Below are 11,175 nucleotides of genomic sequence, written 5' to 3'. Positions count from 1 at the left end.
TGGTGAGAAATGTTAGAACGAAAGAGGAAAAAAATAGATCTAACCTGATCAGTAAAATATATCGTCGATCCGACGGATCACAAATTTCACCATGATTCTCCTCGTCCGAGGTGTTGCTTCTACGGTGCCAATCGAAAGACTAAGCCAAAGGGTTAACATATTCCTGAATACAAAACACATGCATATTCTATGGGGTCCCATGTGCGTTTCTCCTACCCTGATAGGAGAGCACGTTCACGCATACATGCTCATGGTACCTACTGTTTTCTATATGAACAGATATACCTACTCTATACATGCATACGTACGTACACACATTTACATGGGTCCCAGGTGGGGCCCCCCGTATCGTCGTATGGAAAACGAATGCCGTTCTAGTTGCTACCTGAATTTTTTTCCTTTTTTTTTCCTTAGTGCGAGACAGAAAAACAGAGAGAGAAAGAGAAAGAGAGAGAGAAAGAGAGAGAGAGAGAGAGAGTGGGGAGAAACGATCTCAAACCTGGTTGGTAGTCGTTCACTCTGAGTTGACAACTATTGCTTATCGTAATGTGACTTTCATACGGAGAGAGATCTCTACGATCCCTTCCTACAACCATAATTAATGATCTCAGAGATGAGAAAGCTCGTTATCCATCCCGTAAAAAATTCGATTCGACTCTCTCTCTCTCTCTCTCTCTCTTTCTCTCTCTTTCTATCATATTCGACTTTCGACAATAATGGATTTTCGATTGTGGATTCTGGATAGAATGACTGACTCTATAGTTCATGACTTATGAATGATTATCGATGATAGATGATCCTTAATCGTTATTTGTAGTAAAAGAGAAACGTGGCTGTTTGTTGTGGAAATTAATTTAAATCTCCTTGTAATAATATTTGTCTTCTCTTTTTTTTCTTTTTCCCTTTTCTTTCTTTTTCTGAATTCTACGGCATAACTATATACTCGTTTTTTCTTTTTTTTTTTTTTTTTTCTTCTTCGTCAAAAATTGATTAACCAACGCCCGTATACGATTGATATGTATTATATTAGGTCATCCTATGGAAGTGTCATTGTCCACAATGCGGACAGATGCGAAAGATCTCGATAGGTTTGACCAATGTGGATTGAAGGAACGAAAAGAGAAAGAGATATAGTCAGATAGACGATCGTAACGAGTTTCTCGACCTTTTTTCTTTTTTTTTTCTTCTCTCTCTCTCTCTCTCTCTCTCTCTCTCTTTCTCTTCACCTCCCCCTCTAATCTCCCCACCTCCATCACGTACGTACATTCGTACGTCTAGGACTTAGTTAAGACGTCATCGGAGCGAACAATAAGGTCAGCCATGCATGCACGGGCTTCGCACCTTTCGCTTGTATAGAAATTTGATTTTTATCTTTGAGGGCACTCGATGGGTCCCGCGATTTGGAGATAGCCTGCGTAACTCTCGAGGGCTCTTATTCGGTAGGAACGGTCGCTCTTTTTAACACGGCCGTCGGATGGATTCCGGTTAAGGGAATTTTCACATTCGAAAATGTAACCACGTCATTTCCATTTCGTCGTCGTGAGATTGAAAACTTGATTCTTCGTTGAATATTGATTATAGGAATTTTCTTGTTTTTTTGTTTTTTTTTCCTTTTTTTTTCGTTTTTTTTTTGTTTGTAACAATGTCCTTTTGCTCGTCCACGTACGACGGATAAATTCAATTCTTTGTCCAAAAAGGTATTTGATCGTAGAATTATTTTTTAGAAATTTTTTTCTCGTCGACATTCGATGAAAAACTTAATTCATTGAATAAAGATTATTCAGAGGATTTCCCTTTTATGAAATTTATCCGCCATCGTACGTTGCAAATTTTACTTTTCATTTAAAAAATGATTAGGGGGAATCATTTATTAGAAATTTTCATTCGTTGTCATTCGATGATAACATTATTCTTTGTTAAAAATTGATCGTAGAAATTTCATTTTCGAAATTTTCTCCCGTCATCATGCGACGATAACTTAGTTCAATGTTAAAAATTGACTATAGAATTCTTCCTTTTTTTTTTTCTTCTGTTTCTTTCTTTCTTTTTATCTTTTTTCTTTTTTTTCTTTTTTTTTTTTTTTTAGAAAACTTTTGTCGTAAATTTCGACGACGACAATTATTTAATTCTTTTCTTAAAAAATTGATTATAGAAATTTTCTTTTAGAAATTTTTTCCCCGTCATCATACGACGATAACTTCATTCCTTGATAAAGCATTGATTATAAAAAATTTTTCTTTTTTCTTTCTTTCTTTTTTTTTTCTTTTTTTTTTTTTTTAGTTGTCCTTCTCGTCATCATACAATGGAAATATCTTAATTCTTCGTTAAAAGTTGTTTACAGAAATTGCTTTTTAGAAATTAATTATATTAAATATAAATAAATCATAGAAATTTTCATTTCTAACTTCTATAATTCTCTGCATTTCTTCCATTTTCATTTTCCTTTTTATATCTATATATTTCTTTATTTCTTTGGAACGGAAGAAAATCAAAAAGAAATGTTTTTAATTGTAAGCAGTAAGCAAGTAAAAAAGAGAAAAAGAGAAGAGAGAGAGAGAGAGAGAGAGAGAGAGAGAGAGAGAAAACAAGGGAAAAAGAAAACTAAATTTTACTTAGTTACCTGCCAATCCAACTTCGATCCAACTCCCTTTTTTTTTTTTCCCCCCATAAAGGTATTAGTCAAAACCGAACGCCCTTTACAATGACGCTGATTACTTTAATAATGGAACAGAATGGCCCCGGGGCTTTGGTGGCTCGGGTATTGGGTGTTATTTTTTTTTTTTTTTCACTCGAATACAATACGTTTCGCGAAGTATACAAATAGACAGAAAAGGAAAAGAAAAGGAGAGAAGGAAGAAAAAAAAAGGAAAAAAGAGAGAGAGAGAGAGAGAGAGAGAGAGAGAGAGAGAGAGATAGAGAAAGCAAAGGGTTGCGTTTCTCCGGCCTAGTAGTGTTACACCATCCTCTCCCCTTCCCCACTCTTCGGCCCAAGATACATACCTCCTAGTTACCCCGGCGAGAATATTCAAATTGCAACCCTTTTCCTATTTGTGAAAGGAGACTTCTGACGAACCCTTCGATCGGATTCAATGGGCATCGATATTCAAATTTATTTGACAGAGTCTCTCTCTCTCTCTCTCTCTCTCTCTCTCTCTATATATATATATATATATATATATATATACCTTCTTCGAGTTGAAAAAAAACCGTTAAGAGAAACGTTTTACCGTCTCTGCTTATTATTGGGGTAGTCGAGGAAGGAAAAGAATTTGCATCTCTTTCTTTTCACCCTCTTTGTCTTTCTCTCTCTCTCTCTCTCTCTCTCTCTCTCACTCTCTCTCTCTCTCTCTCTACTTTTTCTTTTTGTCCGCGAATCTGGAACGGAAGCGACGGCTGCAGCTGCAATACGTCTGCTCTTGCAAACAAGAACTGTGTCATTTTCTACGTATATATATATATATATATATATATATATATATATATATATATATCAGTAATAGGAAATATGTTTTGAATGTATACTCAATAATAGATCATCATTCGAATGATAATGAATAAAGGAAAGAATTAATTTTCTACGATCGTCATCCTGTTTATCATTTATTGTCAATTTAAGAATAATTTTTAAATCTCCATTGGAGTGATGCGATATTTTCATGGATTAGGGGGAAGAAGGAAAGAGAGAAAAAAAGAAAAAGAAATAATGAGAGAAAAAAAGAATTTAACATTAATAACACAAGAACTACGTGAAATTGATAGTATATTTTCAAATACGTATCGTCGATTAAATATATGCGTATATCTTTTTAATGGCGATTGATTAGAAATGAAACAAACGCATGTTCTTCTTCTTCTTCTTCTTTTCTTTTTATTCGTTTTTTTTTCTTTTTTTTTCTTTCTTTCTTTTTTCTTTTTTTTTTTTTTTTGTACGATTCAATGTCTCCTTCGTCATTCCTCCTCGACAGGGATCCTTTCGTTTCATACTTACAATTATACGAGGTTAAAGAATTTTAATTTTAATTTTTTATTTCTCTCTTTCTTTCATCAGATATTTTATCTCTTTTCATTAAAACAATTTCGAGTTATACGAGGATAGACAAAATAAAAAAAAAAAAAAAAAAAAGACTTAGGTAGAACGAGAGAGATAGAGAGAGAATGAACGATGAAGGGATGATATCCAAAATGAAGAAAAACTTTACGAATATTATTTCACGAATGATCATTTTCTTTGTCGTGTTTTTCTTTTTTTTTTTTTTTTTACTTCCCGTTCATTTTCAAGACCATTTAAACCTGGAAAGTGTGACCTGTTAAATATTCCATGGAGTATTGCGGTAGTTTAGATTAACAAGGATAAGTATAAGAAAAAAAGTAAAGGAAAGAGTAGGATGGTGGGTAGACAGGATGGAGTAGGAACTCAATGAACAGAGAGAGTGAGTGAGAGAGAGAGTGTGTGTGAGAGAGAGAGAGAGAGAGAGAGAGAAAGTGAAAGAAAGAGAGAGAGAGAGAGAGAGAGAGAGAGAGAGGGGGTGAGTTACTAAAGAAGAAGAATAAGAAGAAGAAAATAATGACTCTCAGAAAAGTGAGTGAGTGAGTGAGTAAGAAAGAGAGAGAAAAAAAAGAAGAGAGAGATAGAGAGTCTGGGGGCTCTCGGGCGAGTCTGCGTCGTCGTTGTCGTCGTCGTCGTCGTTGTCGTCGTCGTAGTCGTCGTCGTCGTCGTCGTCGTCGTCGTCGTCGTCGTAGTCGTCGGCGTGTCTACGGCCGTGACCTGGTTTTTTCCGAAGCAACAGGTCTCTTCTAATTAAGAACACTTAAGAAAACTTCCCTCTTAAAGCTGACGGTGCTCCCTTCGCTCTCTCGCGGCTCTTCTGATAACGCCATTATATTTTAATAAACTCCTACCTTTTACCACCGCTACTTTCTCTCTCTCTCTCTCTCTCTCTCTCTCTCTCTTACATACACATACACATACACATACATACACACATACTCTTTCTCTTTTTCTCATCTGGTAAAAATATCAAGGCCAAAAGAGAATAGGAGCGTGTATTCACCCGTGATACGGTCGAATTTTGATTACTTCCCTTACCCCAGGCGTTCGAATTTTCGAAATCGAACGAATTAGAATTTTACGATGAAAAGAGAGAGAGAGAGAGAGAGAGAGAGAGAGAGAGAGAGAGAGAGAGAGAGAGAGAGAGAGAGGGAGAAAATAAAAGGGACGTCGATTTCTACGCATCTCACGCATACTAACAATGCCGTAGGGTAAGTAATAAATTTCGACGCTTTATCTGTGACAGCATTATTTTTAAGGGAAAAGAGCATCGTTTCTACGTCCCTAGAGAGAGAGAGAGAGAGAGAGAGAGAGAGAGAAAGAGAAAGAGAAAGATAAAGAGATAGAGAGAGATAGAAGAGAGTTAGAAGGAGGAGGATAGGGAGGAAGAAGGGTGGGTAGTATTGGCTGGTTGGCAGTAGTCAGTGGCTGGGTCTCCGAGTTAAAGAGCTTCGGGGGCATACGTGAGAGGGATGAAACGAGAAAGAGAAGGATAGAGATAGTGGTAGAGATAGATAGAGAGAAAAAGCGAAAGAGAGATAGAGATAGATAGATAGAGAGAGAAAGAGAGAGAGAGAGAGAGAGAGAGACAGAGAGAAAGAGACTGAGTCCATGTGGAGAGGGAGAAAAGAGAGAGAGAAAGAGAGCGAGAAAGAGAGAGAGAGAGAGAGAGAGAGAGAGAGGTAAAAGCGGGGGTGGGCTAAAGGAGAGTAAGAGGGTGGCTGACGAAGTGGGCTGAGTCGCGTTCCTGGCGGCCATTTTGAACGCATATATCGATTGTTTGGCGGCCGGGCTCTCCCGCTCGGCCATTCACAATCGTTGACTCGTGCCAGACACGACATCCCTTGAAACATCTTCTTCTTCCTCCTCTTCTTTCTTATTTTCTTCTTTTTCTTCTTCCTCTTCTTCTCCTTTTGTTTCTCTCTCTCTCTCTCTCTCTCTCTTTCTTTTTTAATCGAGTCAACTCGTTTACCTTCTTCACACCTGCAACTATCAGGGCACGGCACGTGGCCATCATCTTCGTCAAGGAAAGATTTTATTTCAAGTCTTTAAGTTTGACCGAGTCTACACCTGAACTGTATAAGGGTCAGGCACGCTGTCAAATATTACTATATTACTACTACTACTACTACTACTACTACTACTACTGCTACTGCTACTGCTACTGTTACTGCTACTACTACAAATACTAATATTACTACTACTATTGCTACTGCTATTGTTACTACCTATTCTACTGCTAGTACCTACTTTAACCACCCTCCACCCTCCTTATGGTCAGGGAGGGTGGTTCTGCTGCGCGCAAACTGCCCCTAAACCGGCTTAGAACCCGCCCCCCTGTACCAGTCTGCTCCAATGGGCTGCCTCGATTCCGTACTACCGTAAGCTCTTTCCACGCGCAGGTCCACCCTGTCGACCAGTGTCGACTGGACATTGCGGTTTCATCGGACATTTTCTATTGGCATTGTTCCTTTGTTGATTTTTTCGTTTTTTCCTTTTCTCTACCTCTTTTGTTTTCCTGTTTGGTATTTTTTTCTTCCTTTCTTTTTTCTCTTTTTTTCACTTCTTTTTTTTTTTGAGGATTTCTTTTGTTTCCCTCAAACTTTTCTACATACCGTAATAATTCATAGATACATGGGTTCGTTCGTGTTCGCTGTACGAAATATGATCTTTTCTTTTTATTTCTTTTCAATTTTTGTTTTTTGTTTTTGCGTTTTTTGCGTTCGTTCGTTTCGTTTCGTTTCGTTTCGTTTCGTTTCGAATTGTTCCGATCTTTTTTCTTCTTTCTTTTTTTTTTTTTTTTTTTTAATCTATACTATACACTTCGAAGCAGGCAATGAGTTATGAATGTTCTTTGTCATTCGATGTTAATTTTCAAATGCACGCGGATAAACGAACTGAACAATATTTCTATATCTTAATTGCTTATTAATTCAATAATCTGTGAAACAAGATCGTTCAAGATTTATTCGAGCGTTAAGTATCGAAGAAGCTGCCAACGATGCAGAAATTTTCAAGAGACCAGGGATGTATATCCCGTATGATATAAAAGTCTATAAGGAGAGATCAAAGAAATCAGGGAGCTCTCGTTCGATCGCTATCCGTAAGAGAGATAAAAACCCCCGTTGCATCCCTTGAAAGCCACCCATCCAACCAACCAACCCACCCGCCCTATCCCGTCACTCTACTCCATACTTTTTTTTTCCCGTTCATTTTTTTTTTTTCTTTTTCTTTCTTTCATTTCTTTTCTTTTTTTCTTCTTCTTCTTCTTTTTCTTCTTCTTCTCCACATCCTCTCTCCACATGTTCGGAGACGTAAGGTAAGAGAAAAATAGTAACGCGGGAAAATGACGTTGCGAGATGCGACTAAAGTCCTACCGTCTTAAAGGGGAAGTTTCGCGCCTCGAAAAGTTAAGTTCCTCGGTTGGATCCTTCTTCTCACTCTCTCTCTCTCTCTCTCTCTCTCTCTCTCTCTGTCTTTCTTTCTTTTCTTTTTTTTATGCCTTTTCCTCCACCCACCCCCTCATCGTACTGGCGGCGCGCCAACTAGGTGAAAAGTGTTGAAAGTGAAGTCGCGATTTACGGCGCCACGCGGAAAGAGGCAGACGATAGAGAAAGAGAGAGAGAGAGAAGAAGACGAAAGTAAAAGAGAGCGAGAGCTAAAAAGAGAGAGACAGAGAGACCGAGAGAGAAAGAAAGAAAGATAGATAAAGAGAGAGAGAGAGAGAGAGAGAGACGGAGAGGGAGAGAGAGAGAACCTTCGTTTAGAAATTTATTCAAATTAACTTACGGTCGGGGACTCCGTCGTAACTGGCGGAAAAATCGAAAGCGCGCCGGCATAATTGCCGAGGGTGAAAGTCGACGACTTTGAGAACCTTTTCCTCTGTTATTTCTCTTTGGAGTCTCGTAACGTTGGAAGGCAAGAAACTTTCCGGGCGATAACTTTAACCTCGACTTTTACTTCGTATTCTCTCTCTCTCTCTCTCTCTCTCTCTCTCTTGCTCTCTTGCTCTTTTTATCTGAAAAATAACGATAACAACGAGTTCTCGACGAATGAAAAAGGTGACATTAACCGAGAGATTTGATTCTTTTTTACCCTTTCATTGTATCCTTTGTTTATTTATTTCCCTTTTTCATTTTTAATAATATATTTCTTGTTCCTTTTTCCTTCGTTTTTTCTTTTCTTCTCTTTTATTCTTTTACCGTTCCTGTTTATCTTTGTTGAGATGAGATTCTCTTTAAAAGCAAAAAAAAAAAAGAAAAAAATAAAAAAAAAAGAAAATAAGGGAAAAGGAAAAATATAGAATACGTGGACACGCGCATAAGAATCCTTTTTCTTTTTTTCTTTTTTTTTTTTTTCCTTAAACGTAAGAAGAGAAAGAAAGGACCATATAGAGTAGAGAAAGAGAGAGAAAGAGATAGGTCTGTTGGATACGACTATAAGAACGAATACTTCGCTTTATACGAGGAAAAACGCGCTATCCTTCAGCATCCCGATCCTTCCTCCTACTACATTTTCCCCGCAATACCCCTTCCTCTCTGTCTCTCCCTTATTCGCCTTTGATCGCGCCTTCGTGAATCCGTACCTCGAGCAAAGACTTCCTGTACCACCCTTGCACGCGTGTACAAGCGACGAAATATATAGAGACACGAGGTGGTTCGTGGGTGGTTGCTTTTGGGTGTTCAACTTATATGCTATACATATACCTACACGTGTATATATATATACATATATACATATATATATATATATACATATATATATATATATATATATATATATATATATATATATATATATATATATGTAGACACACATATGCCTTCCAAGCGAACGTGGGTGACATATCCTGGAATACGAGGAGCTCTAATCCCCTTTTAGAGACTTGGGCTCATGCCACACATTGAGATATGCCTTTGACGGGCGCTCCTGCTACGCTATTGGCTCCGCGTAATCTCATGTAAGTTGGGTTGCCTAGCCGCAGGAGCACACCAAGAGAGATATCCCCGTTCACATACGTGCAACGTTTTCCCCTACTCTCTCTCTCTTTCTCTCTCTCTCTCTCTCTATCTATCTGTACCTATCTACCTACCTACCTACCTACCTACCTACCTACCTACCTATCCCTTTTGCTACGTCCTACGAGCCCTTCTTCGTATGACTCCTAGGCTCAACTCCAGGCTCACCCGATCGATACGGCAGATGCCTGACGTACGCTCGGCGCATGTGCCCCCCCTTTTCTGGGCAGCTAGCTAACTCTTTAGTTCACGGTGCTTGATACTTCTCACGATAGAGGTCGACTGCGTTCGTTTCCTAGATTGAACTTTGACCTCCTTGCCGTTCTCAACAATTCGATAGTTTTCGATTCAATGATTTATTTCTATCCATCGTTATTCCATAATGCGCGAATAAAAGCTCGTTAAAGTTAATATATAAAATATTTTATTAATAAACGATATCGTACAAAGGAAACAATCGTAATATTGCTCTCATTTAAGTTTCTAATTTAACAATAATTTCGACCTTTAATTAAACGGATCAAATTTATTTAAAGGTCGTCGTCGATATTTCATTATTAACGATGAATAATTAAAGAAAAAGAAAAAAAATAATCGAGGAACGATGATGAAGTTCATCGTTGAGTCTTCTTGAAACGATGACATGTAAACGATTGAAAAGATATATATATATATATATATATATATAAGTGATAGAAAAATGTTCTATTATGAGAAAAGCCTGAAGAATGGCAACTATTTATACACAAACGTAACAACTACTATTCATTACCGTCGATATTGTAGAAAACTATTATCACTTTGTCATTTAGTAAAAAATACAAATTTTTTCAAATCATTTGAATTATTTCGATAAATGTGATACCGCATAAGAAATTCCTATGTAATGAATTATATAAAGTATTTAAAATCAAAGTGAAAAAATTAATATTAAAATATGAAATTGTTAATGATCTATGAGATCGAAGGAAAAAGATTAGTTTCTGCATAAAAGACAGAGAAAGAGAGAAAGACAGAGAGAGAGAGAGAGAGAGGGGGGGGAGGGCGGGAGAGAAGAAAAATAAAAAAGGAACGAAAAGAAAAAAGAGAAGAAGAAAAAAGGAAGTTAAGAAAGGGTCACACACGTGTGTTTAGTAACCACGCCTGATCTTCTCTCTCTCTGTGTCTATCTCTCTCTCTCTCTCTCTTTCTCTCCCTCTCCCCCACCCTCCCTCCCTCTCTCTCTCTCTCTCTCTTCTTTGTGTGTACACGAAAAGCGCAGAGCGACGAAGAGCATGTTTTTTCTCGCCCGTCCAGTTTTATCGTAATTGCCAGCTTTACGTAAGGCTGTTTGTACATGTGTTATCATGAAATACGGCGGTATTTGTACAATTGTTTGCTCCCCCGTTTGCGTTGGCGACGCCACCTTCTGCGTGACCACGGACGAAAAAATTCCGGACGGAGGTTTTTCGGACTAGAATTAATTTATTGTACCGTTCTCTAATACATTCACATGTTATACACACACAAATACATACGCATTACTCATATACATACATACTCACAGACACACACACACACACACACAGACAGACATATACACATAAACAAATATACATACATACGTAATAAGAAGGTAAAGAGTAGGGATATAAATGAGAAAGACGAAGATAGAATATTCGGCCTCGTTTCGTCGTCGTTCTACGTTTCATTTCGTTTCATTTCATTTCATTTCGTTTCGTTTCGTTTCGTTTCGTTTTCTGTTTAGTTTTCTCTCTCTTTCTTGGAAAATAAAGAAGAAGATACGGTGACCCTGTCGTCGACGTCGTGATCCATCATTTAAATCATTCCTCGTGGCCCACCGATCGAAATACTATCACGTGACTCTTTTCTTCGCCTAAATGCAAAACTTCGAAAACCCAGGATGTTTATCGTTGGACATATACTTTGATTCTGACTACGTTTGCACGAGATAAGACTGGCACGATTCTTTGAAACGATTCTTATTTCTCTACATTTTCCTCGTATTCTTTTTGCCTTTTGAGATCAATCCTACGAGACAATTTTTCGACAAGAAAAATAACATCTTATTAATATTAATATTTCTTTCAATAATTAAATCATATATAA

The sequence above is a fragment of the Vespa crabro genome, chromosome 19, assembly GCF_910589235.1.
Source record: "Vespa crabro chromosome 19, iyVesCrab1.2, whole genome shotgun sequence".
Lineage (NCBI taxonomy): Eukaryota > Metazoa > Arthropoda > Insecta > Hymenoptera > Vespidae > Vespa > Vespa crabro.
This window is presented reverse-complemented; position numbering follows the sequence as displayed.